At 46.2% G+C, this 24,311-nt stretch overlaps 1 protein-coding gene across 5 annotated transcripts in view; it reads right to left on the minus strand.

Annotated features, from left to right (window-relative positions):
* LOC135904141 (vasopressin V1a receptor-like) overlaps positions 1–24,311 on the minus strand; it is a 68,077-nt gene that overhangs the window by 13,288 nt on the left and 30,478 nt on the right. Inside the window, exon 1 of one of the 5 annotated variants that reach the window (XM_065434762.2) lies at positions 1,857–1,956. The exons of the other annotated variants lie outside the window; for them this stretch is intronic. The gene's annotated coding sequence lies outside the window, so the exon portion shown is untranslated. Of the gene's footprint in view, positions 1–1,856; positions 1,957–24,311 lie in introns of those variants that run through there. 5 annotated transcript variants of the gene reach the window in all.

The raw sequence follows: 24,311 nt of genomic DNA on the forward strand, positions 1-24,311 counted from the left end.
ATAGCAAAACTGCATGTAACAGGCCAAACGTGCGAAAGTAGTGAATGGGCGATATTAAAATTCTCTTTTACAAACATGGCGTAGAAAACAGCCTACTCATTTCAAACAATACATGCGCAAAATATGACGAAAACCGCATTCCCCCATTTCCAGGCCTTATTTCCTGCTCTTTCAGAGCCAAAATACACGGTCGACTGAGCGCTTTCGACGAAACTTGGCCTCAACCGACGCGATTGTGCACCACGTACACAGAGGCGACTGGGCCGGTATTTTGTAGCGATGCCTTTTCCCATTCTATGCTTTTTCCGGCTTTTCGCGCTTGGCCAGTGGTCAGAGCGACGGTGTCTGCCCACATTATCAACGGGATCAGGCGGCCCTGTGTGGTGGATGATAAGAATAGCATAGAATAAGGCATAAGGCATAATCGCTACAATATAGCGGCCCAGAACACAGGATTCCAGCGAGACCATGCTAAAAAAAATTAAATTGTGGGGTTTTACGTGCCAAAACCACTTTCTGATTATGAGGCACGCTGTAGTGGAGGACTCCGGAAATTTCGACCACCTGGGGTTCTTTAACGTGCGCCTAAATCTAAGTACACGGGTGTTTTCGCATTTAGCCCCCATCGAAATGCGGCCGCCGTGGCCGGGATTCGATCCCACGACCTCGTGCTGAGCAGCCCAACACCATAGCCACCGAGCAACCACGGCGGGTATCCAGACCATGCTGCACACTCTTAGACAAAGGTACTACATCCTCTGGGGTGTATATCTGCCACACAACGATAATCGTCATCTGCCTTGCTCGCGTTTCCTTTCTTGAAAACGCCGCGCCCACTACTTTCCTGTTGTGAATGCTATGTCATGCTGATAACGCGCATGCCGTTCGTTACTGGGAAGTACCGGGCTCGCCGCGTTAAAGAAAGGAAATGCGGACAAGACAGGTGACGATTACCGTTGTGTGGCAAAAGAGTGTAATTTAGCGTAAAAGTGAGGACACTAAAAATTACACCCTTTAGGGTACATTAAGATTACGCCCTTTGAGGTGTATATTTGCCACACAACAATAATCGGCATCTTTCTTTCGCGCATTTCCTTTCTTGAAAACGCTGCGCTCGTAACTTTCTTGTCAAGAATGCTCTGTCATGCTGATAACGCGTATGCCGTTCGTGACTTGGAAGTACCGGCGTGGGTGCAAAGCCTGTTTTTAGTCGCTCAGGAGACGGAATTTTAAAATTAAATGTTGGTTTTTGAGCTCCCTGGCGCAAGCAACACAACTGTTACCATGCTTGGCAATAGCTCGTCGCGTTTTCGAGAAGCGCGAGTACTGAAAGAAGATATATGTTGGCTTTGGAGGCCATAAAAAGTGTCACAAACTTGACCCCGTAAGAATCAGTCAACGCGAAGCTAACCGACGTTAAATCAACTGCGCCGCAGCGGCCGACCTATCTTTCACTAACTGCGTCACGACACCCTGTGCGGTCAGCGTGCCCAAAAAGTACTCCGAAAAGCACCGAACTTGTAATAAGGCTGGGGGTCATATGAAGCAGCCCAAGCATGTCCTAGCAAGATTCAGTACATGCCTAACTGCACCACAACGGCGGAGCTCTCTTCCACTATAACTGCATCAAAAGGCTTGGTGCAGCGAGCGTGCCCAAAATGTCCCGGAATAAGTTACAAAGTGTTGAAGCCCATAGAAAGCGTCGCAAACATGTCCCAGTACGATTAAGTTCACGCCAAACTAACCCGCCACGACGGCCGAGCTGTTTTTCGCTAACATCGTCACGACGTTCGGCGCCGTGTCTTAAGCCCAAATTACTTGAAATGCAGTGCAGACGATCACACAAAATTTCTCACCTTGCCGGGGTCCAAGAGCGCAGGAGTGCCGTGGCGAAGTGCAGAAGAAACGCAAAAATACTCCGAGAGCCCAAGAGGCCAGAACAACATAAAAAAAAAATACAAGCGGGACGTCGAATAGATGTACGCGCTCACATGCGCAGCCGGCCTCGCTCGCTTCAGTGCATGTCTGGCGCATGGCGCGGGAATCTGGCGCGTCACGCTTCTCATTGGCTTGTCGCTTCGTAACTCAAGAAAAGTAAGTAGCAAAGTATAACCTAATTTACACGCAAAACGTCTTATTTTTAGCGGGAAACAATAAAGGAATAAAACAATGTCTGTTAGCTTCATCTCACATTCCTTTTTTCCCGATGCTCCCGTCAGCTAACGGCTAATGTGAATAGTAGCATGACCTATTTCCCGTCACCAGTTTTTGCCGAGTGTCCGCTCTTGTTGATTTTCTTTCTCTATGGCGACAGTTCCATATCTTTTATAGCACTCTCTGCGTGACCGGTATTCTTGCGTCACCGAGAGCTGCGCAATGACGATTCAGCAAGTTCTGACGTGTAGCGATGCCTCTAGAGTGTGGTCTGTACGCAGGCAAACTGCGCGCTTCACTCCAATTTAATCAAGCTGAGTAGGCACACACACAAAAAAAAATCGCCCTTTGCCGCTTCTCACGCAATCTTGTTTGCCCAACGCTGTAAGTACCCGCGCATGGACGGTGAAGATGCTATTCAAATAAACTGGGCGGATAGCCGACTGCGGCGCGCAGAAACAGTCCACACTTTCCAGTGCAGTAGTTTGATACCGGAGATGCTGGCTCAAGCTCTTGTTGCCTTCTTTATGGTCGGACGTCCGCTTCGAGACGCGTACGACTCAGAAAAAAAAAAAGGAAAGTACTGAAAGTATTTCGTAGTGTTTCCGACACATCGAGTGTTTCATGAATTGCGCATATATCGACCTGACGCAGACTGTAGGAGGCGGTGTTCTGCGAGAACTCGTTGGCGCAATGTGGTGCATCCTGTTTGCGTCGTTATATCTAGCGCACTTCGATCGACTAGTAATCTTGCACCATCTTCTCCTCAAGTATCCAGAAAGAGCGGTCAGCGCGTGTCCTGGATGCGCGTGTCCTGGATGCGCGTGATATGTAAAAAAAGAACAGCAACAGCAGCAGCAGACTCCAGCCATTCCTTCTGCTCTGAATTGATTCGTTGCTACAGCGTCGTCGCTGTCGACGTCGACGCCGACAGCGACGACGATGGTAAAAAAATTCGCTTGGTGTGTTCATATAATTGCTATCGCAATAATAATGTATTTGATTGTCCGCTGAAAGGCCTCTTACAGTGTCTGCACAGCTTTGTCTTGTTTTTATGTACGTGACACTTTACATATGATAGCTGAGGCATACTGAGGTACGATATTGAAGAAAAATTACAGCGATTCTTCTTTTGAGTGCTATCGTCTACGAGATGGCACCTTGCTGCTGGAAATCAGCAAGTTTGGATTTATCCTTGATGATCTCATCGCGTGAGCACATGTTTTCGGTTTACTGTCTCCTCAGCAATTTAGACTGTTATGAGTAATAGTAATAATAAAGAAACTGAAACAAGCAGAAGCGCCCGTCTATGCGTATAGGGTATAATATTTACACGAGAACATCTAGGAGAACAGAAGTGACATTTTTTAGTAAGAACCGTAGCAAGCAAATAGATCTTGATGAGAAGGAAATCATAGAGGAAATTGAATCCCCATAAAAAATGAAATGTAGTCTGAGTATATCCGTCGCCATTGCCATGAGAGGCGCTGGTTAACACCCTCAAGGATAGGTTTCATCATTCACTCCTGGGGTACATGTGCAAATTACGAAATCGAAGCCGACCAGTAGTGAATGGTCGCGTCTGCTCAGCCGAAATTCTAAAAAGTGGCACTGCTTTTGACGTAGATATATCCACCCTTAAAATGTACCGCGAAATGCACTGGCGTTCGAGCAACAGTGTCCCGAAAGCCTCCCTCCAGCGGTGTGCCAAGCGTCGCTCTAAAGTAGGACATTTCTATACTCCGACGCAGTGAAGAAACGTTAAGGTAGAAGGCTATAGGCATAGCATCCTTCCTGCGCTCTCCGTGCCACCGAGACAACGGGATGTAGCGTAGATTTTTGGCTACTGTTTCTTAAAGGCACCGGCTTTCCTCGAAGCTGCGCTGTCCAGAAAAGGGCAAAATAATGACCTCGCAGGCTACCGGAATTGAGCCTCGAATGGTTTTGAACCAACAGGGGCTTTCCCACGAGGGCCGTATCAGATCTTGGGGAAAGCGCAAGTTTTTTGCGACCGTGGGTGCGCAGCTACAGGCAAGATGTGAAAAGGCTTCCTGTTGAAAAACTTTTGATCAGACCCTGAACGATTTTTGAAGAGCAAATAAGACGCGGGTCAGTCCCAAAGTGCGTAGTAGCATGTACAATCAAACTGCAAGCAATATGGATCATGCAGTGGCTATCGTAAGAGGCTATCAAGAGGTTCAGTCAGCCATTTTAGTCGGATTACTCAGTAAGCTGACTATCATTCTACAACAATTTATCATTTGTTTGAAAGATCTTGTATTTTTATATAAAAATGGAACGGGAGGTGTAGCAAGTGCTAACGGAGGCATCATCTCGTGAGGGCCAAATGGCGACATAACAAGAGCTTCTATGCTGCTCTGACGGCAGGCGCAAGGTCGCGGATTCGACACCCAACCTCAGAGGTCGCGCTAAGGTATGCAAGATTGATCTGCTGTGTAGCTGCGATCAATCAATCAATCAATCAATCAATCAATCAATCAATCAATCAATCAATCAATCAATCAATCAATCAATCAATCAATCAATCAATCAATCAATCAATCAATCAATCAATCAATCAATCAATCAATCAAGTTTTTGGCATTTTGCGACTCACATGCCCCAAGCGCACGTGCAGATTTCACGCATGCAGTCGCATTTCCGCGTTTTGTGTAGAAGACATTCTTAGAAATGACCAGAAGGTTACTTTGATCTTTGCACGTTTTTCATAGCCAAATAAATTGGACGTAGGGTCACAGCTAGTCATAAATATGCTTTCGCGTTCTAGAAACGGCTTCCTTCAAAGGGGACTGCAGAGCGTTAAGCGACGGAGGTACGTCTTTTCGGCTCATCTTACTAAGAGCGGTTTGCGTGAGTGTAGAACGCACGCGTCGCCTTTGAAGTTACATTTTGAAAGGATATCGTTGACCTTTAGGAAAGGCTCGCGGAGACCAAGCTTTTGGTCGCGTTTGTGTGCAGTGAAGAGATGGACAGGGAAGTTTTTTCATTGTTGTCAATCGACAGTCCATCCCCCTCCCCCCTCTCCTTCCCCCTTGTCCTTTTTCTTTCTACTTTCCCTTTATGTCCTTCATTTGGGGATCTCCAGACGATGCGCTCGGTTTGTTTCGCACTCGTACATAATTAGGAGAACTGGAGATAAGCAAGGAGGAGTGTAAAAAGGAAGAGGAGGGGTGTTATTTGCTGCAAGCGGATTCTGCTTTTCAAAAGTTGCCGGGAGCAATTTCTCCACCTGAATACCACCTATCAGATGGGGTACCATCTGGTACGCTTCGCAGTCCAGCTAACAACACCAGATCTCAAAAAGAAGTTGACACAAAGCCCTCTGCATTGCGCGCTTTCCAAACCATGATGCTCACCATTCCTTTCCAAGCCATCATGGTGGAACTTTAGGAGGAGCCGAAGCACCTTTCTCCTAAATGTCGTGTTCTCGCCGGAACAAAATATCACTTGTAATTGAGTGTGGAGTCATCTTGCGCTTTAGTTCATTTATTAATATCTTAGGTTCTGCTTAAAATTCCGGACACTTTAGTATGTAATGTTCAATGTGCCCAAGAGCTTGACAATGCCCACCCGACGATGACTGGCCAAGTCCAAGTCTTGCTCCGCCAAGCTGGAGCTTGCGATGACTCTACGCGAATGCGATATTAGAGAGCGGCATCAATTATGTTTCTTAACCACACAAGGCTGTTGCGGTGGAGGCCACAACGAGCAGAAGTGGCCTAAAATGGTCTTATTCATGCCTCTCTTAGCCTCCTGGGGGGCCTTCTTCGTTGGCTTGAATTCCACTGGTTTGCGCGCCAGACTATCAGCGGCCTCGTTGCCTGCTACGCCGATATGGGAAAGTACTCACCGGAACACGATGTTGAATCTAATTTTTTGTAATTATTTAATAGCATGTAATGCTCACGGAACGTACTTGCCTATGGGAAACACGCACACTAATAGCTGCAGCACAGCCTTGCTGCCTGAAAGCAGAGCAACGTGCTGAGGCTGATAGGAATGTTCCGCAAGGCTGCTGCAATGGCGACACTTTCACATGCTGTAGATGAAACGACGCAGTCAAGTCTGGCAGCCCATGTTTCATTGGATATAAGCGAAAGCACGTGTATGTGCGCATTCTGCATCTATTTTTCTTAGATGATCGAACTAAAGGCTAAATGGAATCGCGGCACGAGTTTTACACCACACTGCTGCCGGAGTGCAGTGAACGAGATAAGCGACAGTGGCTGCGAGAAACAGCGATGGCAGTCACAACCAATTGTGTCGATATGTCTACTGAGATCAGGCAGGCTTGTTATCTAGGACAGCCCTTTCGGAAATACCCTGTTTCGCTAGTTTTGTCGGTCGGTGATGTGATCAACGCACGGTGGTACAAGGTTGTCCAGAGTCTGCTTTATGTTGAAGGTAGCGTGGACCGTTTCAAAATCGTCCGCTTATAGCTGGGGGATTACGCTGCTCACTGTCCACGCTTTTCAGCTTCTCAGCGCCTCTTATCAACACACAGATGGAGCTGAAAATGAGCCGCGGATTAAGGTTGTGCTGCGGAAGAAGCAGTGGTGGCTCGGAACAAGCGCACGCCTGTTTTTAAAAAAGAGGCTGCTGTCAGCAGTAGAACAGCTTATTAGCTTTAACGCCCAGATGTTTAGTGCGTGCACGTGGGCATAGAGGAAAGCTGTATTGAGAGAGTCTAAACTGATTTTGCCGGTCTGGAAGTCAAAGTTAAATATGTCTTTAACATGCGCAGAACTCTCAGCACACAGGCTTATCGTTTTTTGTTTTGTTTTTCGTGGCGCAGCACCAATATGCGAGCTGTGTCTTGCTATGCGAAACGCAAAACAAAAAAGGTCTTATTAGACCACTGCCGTTTTTACGCACGTGGCTAGGCGGACATTAGCAGCAAGAAAAACATCAACGATCATTTCGCAAATGAACTGAAATATTCTATTTAACGTTATATCTATAATTTTAGTCCACAAGTTATAATTGCGAAATTGAAGCCGGGAGTGGTGAAGTCGTGTCTGTTCAGCAGTCTCCGCCCCTGTTCTTTCTGCATTTCATTTCCGCTTACCCTTCCCTCACCGCAGGGCAGTTAACGAAAATCTTATCCGGTTAACCTCACTGCCTTTCCGATCCTATTTACCTCTCTCTCTCTCCCTCTCTCTCCCCCTCTCTCTCTGTTTAGCAGGAAACCTAAGAGGAGCGCCCCTTAAAAGATATGCAATTTTAAAATATGTGACGAAATGCATTGGTGTTCTAGTTACCAGTTTTCTTTAGGCGTTACTTTTCTGTTCGGACTCTTCTGGATGATCTTAGCTGGAACGCCGATGCATTTATCAGATTTTGGGGAGTTATATCACATAGGTTTAGCATTTATCCTAAGCAAACGTGATTTTACTACTCATCTGCTTCAATTTTCCAATTACATGGAGCCTAAAATTAGTAATTCATAAGTTACTTAGCATATTTTAGTTAATTAGCGAACTTGCTGTAAATTTTTTCCTTGTTGCTAATGTCGTTGTCTAGCTGCAAGAATGGCAGGGCACATATTCGACAGCCTAAAAAAATTGTGCTGCATCGAAAGAAAACATGGTATAATACCTGCAGCCTCAGCCACAAATCGAATCCGACATATTTCGCTCAGCGGCAGGAAACCATTACCGCTGTTCTTCTTCCAGGGTGCGGGAACAAAGGGAAACTTAAAGGGCTACGTAAAAGTGACCAGCACAATACGTTACGTAGAAATTGGGGGAAGTCGGCTGGTTCTTGTCCGGACGGTATATCATGGATGCAAGGATTCCACTAGCTTCTCGAATTGTTCGAAGTACAAGATAAGAAGTTCAGGGGGATGGTAGCGTACTATTTCGCTGTTCTTCCCGCGTTTTCCTGCGCACCCGATGCCGCGCTGCACCTGCGTTGCTTAAAGCCCCCGAATCCCCATTAAGCAGCGCTAGCGCCAACTGCCTGCAGCGTCTTCTGGTTTGGTTCAAGTTAAAAAGACTCGGAATGCGCGCGCCCGACCCTCCGCATTGAACTATGCGGCCGTGCGACTTTAACAAGCCAATCCGTTAGTTAACGTCCCATCGTAGCGTTTCGCTTCTTTCCCTTTCCATTTGGGTGAACAAGGAGAAACGAACCTAGTTTTCTTCTTTCATTCCGTTCTGGTTTTATTGCGATAGCAAGTATACGGACACTCCAGGTGCATTTCTGCCGTTGCCGTCGCCGTGAGGTTCTGTATAGAGTCCAAGGGCGATAAAACCGTCGCTGCTCGCCGTTTGCTGTACGTGCGAGTGCGAGCGTGCGAGGAAGGGGGGGAGCAGCCGCGAACGCGACTCAATCTCGCGTGTGTGAGTGAGGAAGGCGGGCTGAAAGTGCACCTTCTCCTGCCGCACACGAGGCACGGGGGTGAGGCGAAGGACAGGGGGCATTCTTCTCTGGCGGCTCCTGCTGACGACGCGGCCGTGCAGGCGCCGTATCTTAAGCCATCTGCGACGTGGCCAAAATGAGCTCCTGCGCGGGCCTCATCTTCAAAGCTATCTGCTATGCTAGCAGAGTGCGCCGGTAGCTTCACATGCGCTGTGCTTTTGACGTTACGTTCGCGTTGAAGCGAGAGATGCACGAAGGTCAATTCGATCACTGTTGCTGCTGCGATTCCTCACTCCAGTATTTTGACAGCGAGTTCCCGCGCTCATCGAGCGTGATGTGTTCATGTTTACCTGTGCCCGCGCGACACTGTGCATGTTAATTTGGTTAAAATACGTTGGCTGGCTAGTTGGTTTGAATCAATGATAGGATGCTTAATCGCGACTGAACGAGGACGTAAAAAGAAACGGACACACATAGAGAGCGCTCTCTCTGTGTGTCTGTTTCTTTCTAAAAGTTTCTATGTCCGCGTTCAGTCGCGCTTTATTATTGGTAATTTAGTTAGTAAGCGAATGTTTACCGCTTTATACAGCCGATAAAAGCACTATCCTTATTTCATATAGATATCTACTAAGTTGCTATCGCAACAGGTGCTTCGCGTTTCTGGCGAAACTGCGACTTTTTATCACTCGCCACGTCGACAACTTTGCTGGCCGACGAGCAACGGCACTCCGCAATGACGCGGGCGCGGCGCAAGACGCGGGTGAGTCAAGTGAAATCTATGCTAGCGCTCCGTTTGACAACGGCGCACGATGCGCGCCAGGCGCGCGTCGTCTGCTAGCTATTCTTTGACCGAACCAGGAGGCGCGCTGAAGTTATCGTCCAATCGCGTAGCACGGCGGCGAGATCAAAGCCTTTCGCTACTTTAAAAGATCCAGGGGCTTTAGCGTACATCGCCCAGCCTATCACATAATGGCGCCCATCAATTTACTCGGTCCTCCGGAAGCGAATGACCAGCGGGTTTCCGGCTTGCTGGAACGGTAATAGTTCACGAGGATTTATGCTGCTCCGTGAGCGCTCCGGAGAGGATTATGTTGATTCGGGCAGTCAATAAGAGACAAGAGATACGCAAACTCTCTTCGCATTTTCATTAGTGACGTCGGTAGTTTCGCAGAGAGAGAAATAGAGAGAGAGAGAAAGAGAGAGGATTTAATGAAAGGAAAGTCGGACAGGTCGGCCGGAGGAGCGTAGCTCTGGCCTGTTACGCCGCCCTGGGGTAATGTTTAGGAGAAGGTTCAGGAGAAGGTTTAGGTCGGCGGCTTAGGAGAAGCCCCGTATAACTGTGGCCCATCAGCCAGCTGAGCCTGTGAAGAAACTAGACAGCCTTTGTTGGAGCACTATAGAAGAACGCAGGTTAATTGAAATAGAGGTTACGGCTCGACCTAGTCATGTACATCTAATTTGGCGTCTTCATGGGAGCTTGCCTTATGGACGCGATAAAACAGTCAGCAGTGTATATATCGACTCCCTGTGATCGCTTAGTGAATCGTTATGATCCCCGATTTTAGCGCCAGACTGAACAGAGACATCGGCGTTCCTTCGAGCGCCTGCCAGCGAAATTAAAGATGTCCGAAGGCTAAAGGTTAACGCAGCGTCGAATCTTTAAAAAAAATCCTTCAAGGAGCAACGTTTATTGGTAGCGCTCCGCTATTCAGGATAAATTAAGGCGCTAATTAGATAGCTATGTCAGGACAAGTCACCGCTCACATTTTTATTTATTTATTTACAGATACTGCAGGCCCTCTTAGAGCCCATGCAAGAGTGGTTACATTAAACAAAACATGACTGACTGGTTAGTGACTGCACAATATTTGAGCACATTCATTACCAATCCACTGCGTGAGCGCCTGTTGTTCGTGACAAAACTAGGAGAAAACATGTTTGCAGATAGATAAGCTAAGTCAATACTTGTAGTTTATTTCTTTTACGTTGTCCTATATATGGTGTTAAAAAAATGTGACGGTTGTGACGTGTTAAATTGCACGTAATAATGGAAATCTAGTTTTACCTGACTGCTAATGATGTTGAATAGCATTTTGAGGCTGTGCAACTTTTGCCGTGATTCGAGTGTGTAAAGACCGCACTGCGTATAAAGATCTGATATGGGCACCTGCATACCATAAGCATTGTAAACGAAGCAAAGCGCTATTTTTAATAAATTCTATGCGGTTAGTTTCTGTTTTGATGTGTGGATCCCACACTACATCTGCGTACTCGACTAACGGGCATATGAGGGACGTGTATGCAACTCGTTTTGTTTCACTGTTACAGTGTTTCAAATAAATAAATAAATAAATAAATAAATAAATAAATAAATAAATAAATAAACTAGATAGAGTGGAAGGATGAGCTGTTTATCCAGCACCTAGCAATAATTTCTTACGAATCAGTGGTACAGAAAAATCCTGCTTATGATTCATTTCTGGTATATTTTTTTGCTTACTTCAATCATTCCTAAATGAAACAACAACCGACCAGAATGCGTGATGCCATTTTGCTGGAAATGGTAAGGACGTGCTGTACACTGGTCGAGTCGAACAGGAATGCCGACTTATCTGTTATCAGTGATGTTGGACATATCACCAGCAACGACGTCTGGGTACTGGAAGAGTTCACTTTCGAATGAAAATCTTTGTGAATATGGCTGTTGTTACATAAAGTCTATAGATCTTAACCTTTTCTGTGAGATATATCAACCTAATCAAAATTGATTCAGCGGATGCTGAGCAGAACGAGCGCTCCGTTCTCGTGTGTTCAGTTGGGGTTTCCAGCTGTAAAGATTCCTCCTAATTACCGTGTCCTCGGTTTCATCTCTGTGAAACCATGTTTTTTGACTGCGCACAAAGAGAGAGAGAAAAAAAATAATGCAGAGAAAGGCAGGGAGGTTAACCAGAGGTAGTTCCGGTTGGCTACCCTGCGCAGGGGGAAAGGTTAAGAGGGATAAAAAGAGAAACAGAGTAGAAGGGGGAGATAGAAAGAAAGGGAGACCTTCACATACAATGCCAATGGTACCGTTGCTTTCTGTAAAACGTTTTTTTTGTCAGTGTGCGCAAGTTCAACAATTAACAGCGTCCAATACCAGTGAGAGCTTCTGCATCGTTTTCTGCACTTGTTTTTCATCAGACGTCGAACGGAGGAGGAGGAGGAATAAACTTTATTTGTGCACAGCAGATTTCAGACCTAGGCCTCTACCTAAATGACGGCCTCGAGCCCTTGGGCCCTGGCGGCATCTTCGGCCTGCTGGATTGCCTTGCGTTGGTCTTCCGGTGCACAGCTGAGCAACGCGGTCTCCCACTGCTCTCCGGTTTTAATTATTTTATTCTGTGTGGGTGTACGAGGACAAGCCCATACCATGTGTTGTAGGTCCGCCCTTTCTTCACAGAATCTACATCTATCCGTGTAAAGGTCCGGGTAGTAGCGGTGGTAGGCCACCGGGTTCGGATATGTATCTATTTGTAAGAGGCGTCATGCCGTCGCTTGCCGTCTATTTAACGAGGAGTGTGCCGGGGGGAAATGGGCCCTTCCCAATTTATAGTGTTTGGTGATCTCGTTAAAGCTGGTCATCCGGTCTCTCTCCGTTCCCAGTATTTGTTGCGTGTCACCTGCTCGGCCTGTCAGTTCTCGAGCCAGGTTGTGCGCTATTTCATTCCAGGGAAGGGAGGAGTGTGCGGGTGCCCATATAATGTGAATGTCGCGATCTTCACGAAAGTTGTTCAAAATTCTCAGTGCTTCCGGCGAGATTCTTCCTTTTGCATAGTTCTTGACTGCTGTCTTGCAGTCGCTTACTACGATGTTAGCTTCCGTGGAGGCTATTGCCAGTGCTAAGGCAGCTTCCTCCGCCACCTCTGCCTTCCATGTTTTCACCGTCCCACTAACTCTGCAGTCACCCTCTAGACTCGTAGCAACTATCGACATACTCTGTCCATTTGCGTACTCCGCCGCGTCCACATAGACCACGTCCCTGGCATCACGGAATCTTTTGTGGAGAGCTCTCGCTCGTGCGTTTCTTCGATCTTGGTGAAACTCCGGGTGCATGTTTCTGGGGAGTGGGGGTATTGATAGATGTTCCCTTATTTTCCTTGGGATGTCTCTCCGCACTCCGTGCTGTGCTTCGTAGGTTATTCCGATGTCATCTAAGATGTGTCTCCCCGTCAAACTCTGCGTAAGCCTTTCATACTGCGCTACTCTCTGTGCCTCAATAAGTTCGTCTAATGTATTGTGCACGCCGAGCGCCAAGAATTTCTCGTTTGACGTATTTGCCGGAAGTCCCAAGGCTTGCTTATAGGCCCTTCTAATAATGCAGTCTATCTTGGCTTTCTCCGCAGCGTAGAGCTTGAGGTAAGGAACCACATATACAATACGACTGATTACGAATGTTTCTATTAATCGGATGAGATTGTGCTCTTTCATGCCATAGTGCCTGTTGGATATCCGCTTTATTAGTCTGATTGTTTGTTGAACACTATTGTCAAGTAGTCTAACGGTTTCTCCGTTATGGCCGTTTTCGGATATGCGGAGTCCCAGTATTCTCAGGCTCTCCACTATCGGTATTGTGGTGCCCTCTACTGTGACCACAATGCCCGGCCTTTCCCTAATGCTTTTTCGACCGCGGCATGTGGGCCTATAGAGCAGAAGTTCTGATTTTTGCGAGGAGCATCTCAGTCCCTTGTCTTTGATGTAGTCTTCTACCGTGTTTACTGCGGTTTGAAGGATATCTTCCACATGCCCATCGCTTCCACCCGCCACCCAAAGGGTGATGTCGTCCGCGTAGAGGCTGTGTCCGAGTCCTTCTATCTTTTCGAGTCTCTCAGGAAGACCAATCATTGCCACGTTGAATAGAAAGGGAGATAGGACTGAACCCTGCGGGGTACCCCTATTACCTAGCTTGAGTGCGTCCGATTTGGATTCTCCAATTGAAATCTTTGCGGTACGATCTGTCAAGAAGTCTTTGATGTACGCGTATGTTTTACGTCCTATATCCAGTTTTTGGAGATTTTGTAGTATGGCCTTGTGCGTGACGGTGTCAAAGGCCTTAGTTAGATCGAGACCTAGTATGGCCTTAGTGTCTAGACTTTTCTCACCCGCATCTATGATCTGATGTTTTAGTTTGAGCATAATATCCTGCGTCGATAACTTTGGTCGAAATCCAACCATGGTATGTGGGTAAAGTCCTCCATCATCCATGTATCTCGTGAGACGTGTGAGCACCACATGTTCCATGAGTTTACCGACGCAGGATGTCAGGGATATGGGCCTTAAGTTCGTCAGTTGTGGTTTATTTCCAGTCTTTGGTATAAAAATAATTTGGGCTGATTTCCATTGACTTGGAATGCTGCCTTGCTCCCAGCAGTTATTCATGTAGTCCGTGAGAGCTCGGATGGATACATCGTCGAGGTTTCTAAGTGTTTTGTTACTTATCCCATCAGGTCCTGGTGCAGATTTCGAGTTGAGCCTGGTCAGTTCATATCTGACTTCTGCCTCCGTAATAGGGGTATCAAGATCTGGATTCTCGTTACCTAGGTAATCTGGAAGTACTTCTCTATCCGCATCTCCAACGTACATCTTTTGGAGCTCTCGGAAGAGCTCTTCTTCTGTGCCGTTGTAGCTGTGTATAACCTTCTGTAGATTGTGTCTTTGTGTGGTTTTTGTACTTCCGGGGTCCAAGAGGCATCGGAGAATGTTCCAGGTCTTGGACATTCCTATCTGCCTTTCCATCAAGTCGCACGTGGCTTCCGACTTCTGTTGGGTTAACCTATTTGCATATATCTCGATTTCCTTGTTTAATTCCACAATTCTCTTCCTTAATTTCCGATTATGTTTTTGCTTTTTCCATCTTTTCAGCATGCTACCTTTCGCTTCCCACATGTGCAATAATCTGCTATCCATCTCCTCTATACCTGCGTCCTCTGGAACAGTTTTGGTAGCTCGTTTAATGTTTTCTTGCAGTTTCTCTGCCCATCTCTCTATGTCCGTTATAGTGTCTTCCGCATCATCTTGTCGGATTTTGCGGAAAGAGTCCCATTCTACTAACTTCAGTTCTCTCCCCCTCTTTTTCCTTGGGCCTGCTTGTACCGTTGTGACGACGATGTAGTGGTCACTACCTAAGCTTTCCTGCATGTTTGTCCATTGAGAAATTGCTACATTCTTCGTAAATGTGAGATCTGGTGTCGTGTCGTTGGTTACGCTGTTTCCTATTCTGGTTGGTGCCTGAGGGTCAGTTATGAGCGTTAGGCCTTCGTGCTGAGCGTCTGCCCACAGGCTTCGGCCCTTAATGTTCTCTATGCTGTATCCCCAAGCCGCGTGTGGCGCGTTAAAATCGCCGACCACGATTAGTGCCTGCTTGTGCGCTACGCTCAACACTTTGCGGAAGAGTGGGCCGAATTTGGGCTTGTGCCGGGGTGGACTATATATGTTCAGAATAAATAGACTTCCCTCTTCTTTACGGGAGGGGATTATTTCAATCAGGACGTGGTCTATGCCGCGCACACCGGTATCGTGCTCGACAGCCGAGAGGTTTCTGTGTATGAGCGTCGTGACGGTTGCCTTCTCGCCGGAAGCACTATACGATTTATACCCCAATAATTTTGCGATCCCCCCGGTTTCCTGCAGGGCGATGACATCTGGCGCCTCCTTACTTGTTATGAACTGCTGCAGATTTCCTCGCTTGCGACGATACCCGCGGCAGTTCCATTGCCAAATCGCGTATTGGTTACGCGGCGCCATGTTGATTTATCTGTTCCTCCCCAGTGGCCTTGCTATTTTCTACCGCATTCGGCCTGCTATACGGCTTGCTTTTAACCGGTCCTGCGCCTGCTGGCCTAATATCCTTTGGTGTGCTTTGTAGTGCCGCTACTCTATTCTCTAATCCATCGAATCGTTGTTTAATCTTTACATACATGTTTGTGATTTGTTGCTGTAACCCATCGAACATTCCTTTAAACGTTCCCATAACCTCGCTGATTGCAAAGACGCTCTTTTCTTCAGCCGTTTCTTGCGCCCTCCTTTTGTGTGGTGGTGCTTCTCCGTTCGCTTGCGTGGGAACGGGCGTTGGAGCCCGACTCCGCGTCGACGTCGTACTGGCGGAGGGTGCGTTGCCATTCTTTTCTTGCTGAAGCTTCGCGTTTTCTGCCCTAAGCTGCTTGATCTCATCTTTAAGCATTGCATTCTCTCGGGTAATCTGTTCTAACATGTTTCTAATCTGTGTCATTTCCTGTTCTAGGGCGGACCCTTTAACTTTAGGCGATTGAGTAGCAGTGCCGGAGACCGCGCTTGCCCAGCTCACCTGTGCTTTGCTCCCGTCTCCCCCTCGATTAGTTCTCGAACCGGACCTCGACCTTGATCTCGTCCACGATCTGGTCCTGGACCTGGACCTGGAGCGTTGGCGACCGGCTTCCCCTGGCAGTCTCGGGAAGGAACCGGAGCGGTGTCTTCCGTAGTTTTTCCTGCTTGTGTCTTCTCTGTCGGTTGAGGGCTGCTTGCTCGCTACAGTCTTATGATTATTATTGTTGCTCCCTCTGTTTTCATTGTAGTTGTGGTAGTAGTACTCTTCCTCTTCGGCCTCTTCTTCCCTCCTCCGTCGCTCCCAGCGGCGTCTCCTGACCAGGTACGGTATCTTGTATCTTGCTTGGCACTTCTTGTCTCCCGTGAGGTGGTCTTTGCCGCACAGTTGGCACTCCGCGTTGCAGTTGTGATCCTGCTGTGGATTCTTGCACCCACACCCCCGGCAAATCTTGTCTTCAGGGTTGGGGCACACGTCAGCCCTGTGCCCTGTTCTTCCGCATCCATAGCATATGTCGATGTGTTTTTTATACAAGGAGCATTGGATAAGCATCGCTCCATACCTCACATATCTTGGGACGTGAAAACCTTCAAATAAAACGATCACGTTGTCAGTGTTACCCATTCTCTTGGCGTGCAAGACTCCAGGATTGCGTGGCGTGACCAGACTGGTCACTATGTCCTCCGGACTCTCCTCCTGTGATATTCCTCTGATGAGACCCTTGGATGTATTATCAGGAGCTGCTCTGTAAGCACTTGCTTCAAATTCTTGTTCTCCAAGGCGTAGCTTATTGATAGCCCCATATTTCCTGGCTCGGTCCTCGGAAGGCGTGCTGAGCACCACTATATTTTGTTTGCTGTTTATGCATATGCTGTCTTCCTCCGCTGTCTCTCGGCCGACCCCGGCAGCGTTGCGCAGACAGTAGTAAATGCGATCCAGCTTGTAGTCTGATACCTTAAGTCCGCCACGTGGACGCACGATAACCCTGTAGTCTTCTTTTGGCAGGTTAGCCAGCCCATTTCCAATGCGTCTGGCTTTTTACTGTAAAGCGTGCTTTACCGCAAAGTGAGCACTGCTGCGGCAAAGCAAATATTTCATGTTTTTTTTTTCAGCAATTTTTTACTTTCTCAGTAGTGCATGCGTACTTTTCCATGTTGAGCATGACTTTCTTCACAAAGTGTTCAAGCTGCTGGTATTCATAAAGACTGTATTCATAAACAAAATGTTCTTCGACAATGGTCTTCAGCACCGTGGGCACAGAAAGCGACGCGGGCATAGACTGCACTTACTGAAGGCGACTGACCTGATTCATCTTTTGTAGACGTGGTATGCACCTTCGCGTGCGTACGTAGCCCGCGCTCGCCTTTTATTGTTTCAATGATAATCACAATTGGGATTCATCTGCAACTTTATATTTATGGTGGGCCGGGTAGCGCGGTTTAACTGACTTACAACGTAATGCCAGAGGACGCACCTTTGTTCTGCGTAATAAAGCAATGAATCACGGCATAAAATCTTTACGTATATTGTTGTAACGTACCTATCCCTTAAGCACACAGACCGCAACTGAGCACCGCGTCTTCTTTCACGGTTTATTTCACAACAAAGAAGGCACGTGCTACGCGCTCTCATGAGCCGTACGTCGCTTTTCTTTTCGTATGCGCATGTTCTAGTGCAGACGTCAAAATCGCGGTATATAACATTGGTCTTCTAACGGAGCCTCAGGGAGGGTCACGTCGAAATAGCGGCATGTTAAGGTTCTCTAATGCTACCTACGCGTAAATATCGTCGTGTTCATAACGTGGTCGCCAGGGAACTCCACAAAGCGAAGATCCACAGCTACATTTTCAACTTTAGTCTTCATAGGCCGCTGCTCACTCTTCTCAATGCAGCGGCCAACATGGCGCCGTCGATCAGCGTATGCCAACATAAATGTGCCCCACCCGTAGCATAAACACTTCAGCATATTATTAAGGACGTGTCGAAAGCTTGTACAAGTGGTGTAACTTAACGAAATGCCCGTTGACTACATCAGCCCTTGCCGTTCTCTCATATCTTACGCAGGTCCCATTTTACGTGCTATCTATGAGTAACAAACATTCAATAAACGTTTATTCACAGGCGTTGTACCGGCAAAGGCTTTGCATAAACATAGACTCCCACATTGAGTGGGATCTGCGAACTTCTTTATTCCCTCCCAACAGTATGATTCCACTCTAGGACAGCAAACCTAAAGTGGATGGGGTTGACTCCCCTCTCTTCATTTTTTTTCTCTCTCCAGGTAGTTGTACAAAATTTGAACGCCCAACTGTATTCTGTAACTTGAAGGTTTCGTCAGTGGCACAAAGTGTTATATATATACAGGTTGCTTGAATCGGGCTATGATGATGAGTTACGCAAGGAAGCCAACACGAAACGTGTCTTTGACAGAAAAGTGTCTATAGCAGTTAATGAGAGAGGTTTCTGTCCTGCTGTGCACGTAATACAGCATGATAGTGATGACGATTCTGACAATAACATTGAAAGTCAAGCGATTGTTCTTAAGCAGGTTCGGATTATTGTGAACTTGCAAGCACCATATGTATTTTAAAGGTTTAAACGAACCGCACTTTATACGAAATCTGAAGAAGAAACTCTTCTATTTTCACGATTAAAACTGCTGTTTACGGCTAGGTTTTCCACAGACTTCTGGTATCAGGATGAAATGGAAGCAACGACTTTGGCTTCATGCCAAACACACAGATATCTATGACTCGTGGGGCCCTTTCACGGAAGGTGAATGATACTGAAGGCATTCGCTTCACCTCATTCCGCCTCGTCAGTAAGGCTGAGGCGTTATTTTGGTTGTCTTAGTGAGATTGCTTTTCGATATCGAAGAAGGAAGGTGTAATTATGATAACCCACAAGCGGCTCGCCATGTCACTGGCTTGGATTGGCGTGGCTTACTCATGGCAGTTCACATTTTAAACGACTGAAACACTCATTGGCGCACACAAGCGTACAAACGCGTGAAAACACTCAAATCCGCAGGCATGAAACGCGCAAATTATTATCCCCTTTCCGGTTCACGTTCGCTCGTTGGAGCCTTGAGACGATTTAAATGTGCATTGTCTGCGTTTACATGAACACGACAAAGTCGGATGTGTTGGCATATCCAGCCTAAATCGGGTCTTTAGGTCTATGAAAACACCAACCAGTCGTTATGAGGGATCGTCGGAAAGGGTTGGGCGGGCGTTGGGTTGGCTTGATCGCCGTCTTACCGAAATGCATCTAAACGCGGTCGAATTGGTCTGTGTCAATGCGGCATGCTGGCCGACTTACTCTCGTTGGGTTTATGAAAACGTGGCTACTGCTGAATGCGTGTAAACTTTTCTATGATTGTTTCTCGACTCAACTGGCATAGTTCGGTGGTACCGGCAGTGGAAGCGCCAGGTGGACGGCGTCCTAGGATGTTCGAAACCAACAAGGAACGCTGTGACCATGCTAGTCACGTAGACCGTGGCCATAGCCGACTACGTGCTACTCAAAAAAAAAATATTTTTATCTATTAACGCACGCTCCTGGGCCAGTGGGTGCAAGCGTCGGTCCGTGTCTAACGCCTTTTCCTTGTGTGCGCGTCCTTTGTACTTCGCTGGTACCTCCTTTTTCCTTCAAGTTAGTTTTGACTACTTTTGCAGTTACAGCAGCCTCAGTTTTTGCGGTCCTTTTCTTCGGTTCAGAAATCAGATAGTCCTGAAATGCACTTGCGTCACTGTGTTAAATCGGCCTGTTCATATTCCATTTGTTCACAACTGAACATAACACGCGAGGAAATCTGTATCACTTACTAAGCTACAAGCTACAAGGGCAAGGAAGGTGAAAACTTACAACCATGTTACCCTTCTATGAAAATCACAAATAGCGCGAACTCTTCCGTCTTCCCACCGCATTTAATTCCTGATGAAAAACAAAGTGACAAGGTGTTGCTGAATCTAGCAAGTGAATTGGGGAAAACAGCAGTGGCAAATCCTTCTCGTAATATACAGAAGTGGCCACTGACTGGAAATCTTCATAATTGACCATGCACGTGCCATGCATTTGAGATGCGGCATTTTCTATTCCCGCTTTCCCGTACCGCTATGTAGGGTAGCCAACCAGACACATTTATGGTTATCATCTCTGCCCTGTCTCTTTATTTCATCCTCCTCTTCTTTCATTTGAAGCTGACCTCATATTCTACTAAAAAAGAAAAAAAAAGAGTCCGACGGCACGTTCACATACGCGTCCCGCATGCCCAATAGCACAGAGAGCCATTTTCGATTTTTAGCTTTTGCCTGAGGTGAGGCGCTACATCGCAGGCACTTCCGAAAATTGCGATCTGAACTTCGAAATCGTCTTTCCTGCCTCAGAGAGAAGTAACAGACGATACAAACTTGGTAACTTAATGAAGCGATACTTTTGCAGTCTGCGTGCACGCTTACCCATTGAAGGAGTGAAATAAGGTATATCATTGAATGTCCACAAAATGTTGGTGGTTTAGGTTTATCTTCAGTTCTCTGCGCACTTTCTGCGGTTTCCGTTTAAAATAGAACGACAGCTGGCGACAGGGACTATTTTGTTTCGTTTTCTTGGGAACCTTAGTCTAGCAGAAACATTTCGCATGCAGACGTTTGCTCGAAAGTTTGCCATGCGCCCTCCTTCTCTAGATTCGGTATTTAAATGCTAGTTTCAGAAAAAGGTGCTCCAGTCCACTTTCTGTTTGCTGAACAGGTTTTGGATCCGCTTGACCTGGATAATACCTAAAATAATTGGTTTGTGATTCTACTTTCCAACTGGCAGAAGGCAATTAAGCGACTGCGTTAGATAGTATTTTGTTTTCTCTTATATATCCTTGTTTTATGATTTAGTGCGCAAGCGAGCAAGATGAGCCAACGAAAAAGAAATTTAATGGTTTTGTCGAAAAGACCGAAGCAGTGACAGCCACAACGGGGAACCGGCGCATGAAATTCTTGATTTCTTTTCTTCAGCCTCACTACTCGATTTGAGAGGGAGTATTGTTCTAAATTGCGTTTTCGCCTGCTTGATATGGCAGGATGGAGATTGAAACGTGCCGTTGTTTTGTTCTTCTCCTCTAAAATTTTCACCACCGCGGTCCTCTTTTCCTTCGCCTTTCTTAAAAAAAAAATACAATCTTTCGACATCACTGGATTAACTTTTTATTCTATGATATACCACTTTTTTCTCAAGGAGGTGGCAAGCTGACAGCCATTGTTGATATGACAAGGCGCAGCAACCTCTTTCGTTATGTCTTACCACTTTTACATAAATTTCCTTATACGACAAAGCCTAGAATTTCTTGCTCGAGTTATCTCGGTGGCGCGGTCTAGCGGTTCAGAAACTGTCATTTTGATACGGAGCATCTTAGTTCGAATCTGAACGTCTGTTATTAACGTGAAAGCATTATATGTCCCGTCAGGGGGAAAAGCCGGCGTTGTAGGCAACAAGTGGTACAAAAATTGTCATAAGTGTATTGTATGACGTCAGTAGTAAAACAGAATTATAGTTAGAACAAGTTAGAGTTATGTGACTTAAAGTGGAGCGAAGTGAATTAAGATGTAGTAAAGTGAATGAAGCTGAGCCAAAGTGAATTCATGATGATTAAAGTGAGTTAAGGCTGGTACATGTTACAGCAAGGTGGATTAAGGGGGATTAAAGTGAAGTAAAGAGCATTAAGGTGAATTAAGGTTGGTACAAATTAGAGCAAGGTGGAACAATGTGCATTAAGGTGAAATAAAGTTGGCGCAAATTAGAGCAAGGTGATTAAGGTGGATTAAAGTGGATTAAGGTGGATTAAGGTGGGTACAAATTAGAGCAAGGTGGATCAAGATGGAATAAGCTACAGTTGTGAAGGACACTTCACGATATATGACGTCATGTATAATGGACGAAACCACTCAATGAAATCACGATGCTTTCGCATTCAAATCACGTAAGGATACTTAAGTGACTGTCAATTTTGTTTGTCGCTTTATTGAGCGCAGCGCGAGGCTAATGCATAATGGCTATGGTGTCGAGATGCTAAGCACGAGGTCACGGGATCGAATGCCGGCTACGGCAGCCGCATTTCGATGGGGGTGAAATGCGAAAACACCGGCGTACTTAAATTGAGGTGCAGGTAAAGGAACCCCAGGTGGTTCCTCATAATCAGATCGTGGTTTTGGCATCTAACCCCATAAATTTTTTCTAGGCTAGGGAATGCAGCTGCAACGTACCGTTCCATTTCGGAGCGGTTTGCGCAGCTGGTGTTGCAATGAGTGCGCAGGGTTGCATGCATTGGACCCACAATCACTTACGTAAAAGCAAGTTGCAAAACATAAGTTGTAGTGAAGCCTGCGTATATATATATATATATATATATATATATATATATATATATATATATATATATATATATATATATATGTGTGTGTGTGTGTGTGTGTGTGTGTGTGTGTGTAGTTTTCATGCGTTTACATTTCATGCGTTTGGGGGTCATCGTCGCATGGACGCCGAAATTGCGTCTGGGGATTGACGGAGCAAGGAAATCGCACAGAGAGAGAGAGAGAGAAGGTACGTATCTTAACTAACGAGGTTACGATATGACTGCACAGGATGGAAGGAATAATAAAGACGAGAGGAAACGCATGACTGAATCATGAGTTCGCGCACAAGCCACATCACTTTAAGAGCGCATCGGCGTCTTAGAAGCCTGCAACCCCAACGTCCGCTGGTACAGTGGCCCAACGACCCCGTGCTCCCGTATAGCGCTAGGTTGTCAAGTCTGTAAGGCGTGACGTAGTGGCTGTACTCGCCTCCTTACGAAAAAAAAAACAAAAAACAAAAACAAAAATGGAGGCAGTTGCAAAGTAGATGCACGTACTATTGAGGCGGATGGCTCTGTGAATATAGTCTGGTGATTCGTGGCCACTATACGACGTGTGCTAAAGGCTACGATGGCGCGTTACTCTCAGAAGAGACGAATTCATCGCATTCATTGCGCAAGTTACTTCGCCGCACGCATATTACGAGGCGAACGAGAGCCACTATGCCCGCACGGGACGTTTATTATTATTATTATTATTATTATTATTATTATTATTATTATTATTATTATTATTATTATTATTATTATTATTATTATTATTATTATTATTATTATTATTATTATTATTATTATTATTCTCTGTGCGGCGCTCTTACGGCTGAAGAGCAATTACTAACTATTCTCTATGCCTAGCAAGGACAGCGGGAACAATAACTTGTCATGGTTTAAGCGGCATTGTTATTTGCCAAAATCATAGCTGCAGAGCGCCACTCAACATTAACAATAAGAGAACCCCATGCCCAAATCTCAGACTTCGCGATTTCTGCTGTGCTGCGGTTTCGACTTGTGCTGGGAACATTCGGTTTGGCCAGCGCCTTTTAAAATGCATGGGTTGCGTAAAATAGACTCGCACTTCTGATCTTTTACGCCGAGGAGGCAGTAACGCACGGCTTCCCTGCATTACACCACCATTGACAACGCAATTTCGGTCCAGCTGTGGCTTCTCCATGTATAGTCGCTGCGTTGTAGAAAAGCACCTCACATTCAGCGCATTGCAACGACATAAATTGCGCGTATTTCTTTTTAAGAGGCTCACCAATAAAACCGTCCAACTTAACGACTTTACTCACAACTTTGCAACGGTACAAATTCAGGGCATGCTGACACAATAACCAGGCACTCTATAGCCAACGCTGCGTTTGTTGCTACGAGACTGTGTCTCTTGCTGCCGATGTGCCGCATTCGAGAGTCATCTAATTTTCACAAAGTCGAAGTACACGTTTCAGGCGCACGTCTGGTCTGCTCCGAGCTTTGGCCGACCAAACTACGCGCTAGAAACATAGCTTTTATTGACTAGAATGCGGCATTACCGGCCCGCCGGTTCTGACACTTGGGTAGGCATAATGCAACGATTCTAGTGCGTTCTTATTCTTTTTCGCGCTTTGTCAGCTGCGTAAGCGGTGATCCGCCCACATTATCACTCATATAAGTACATGATAAGGGTGATAAAGGGTTGATGTTAAGAAAGAAAATGGAATCGAGCGAAAGGAATTCTTACATTGTACCAGGCCAGGATTCGTAATTGAAGTAATGGTTTAGAAGTCGCGACCATACAGTAACAAACTGCACTCTTATTTTCATTTGCAAGTGTTGCATTTTAATGGGTGCTGCAGAGATGGACTGGGAAATCGACTGACAGCCTTCATATTTTTTTTCAGCCACGCTTGCTCTCAGGTACGGCGAAGCGTAAGTAAAAAAAAAAAGGAATTTCGGTGCAAGTAATATGAACGAGATGCGATTGAACCGTCATCAGTTTTAAGCAGAGTATTCTAAGCAATACAACACGGCCAAACTCTACAAGATAGCAGATAATAC

This window comes from Dermacentor albipictus, chromosome 1, assembly GCF_038994185.2.
Source record: "Dermacentor albipictus isolate Rhodes 1998 colony chromosome 1, USDA_Dalb.pri_finalv2, whole genome shotgun sequence".
Taxonomy (NCBI): Eukaryota; Metazoa; Arthropoda; class Arachnida; order Ixodida; family Ixodidae; genus Dermacentor; species Dermacentor albipictus.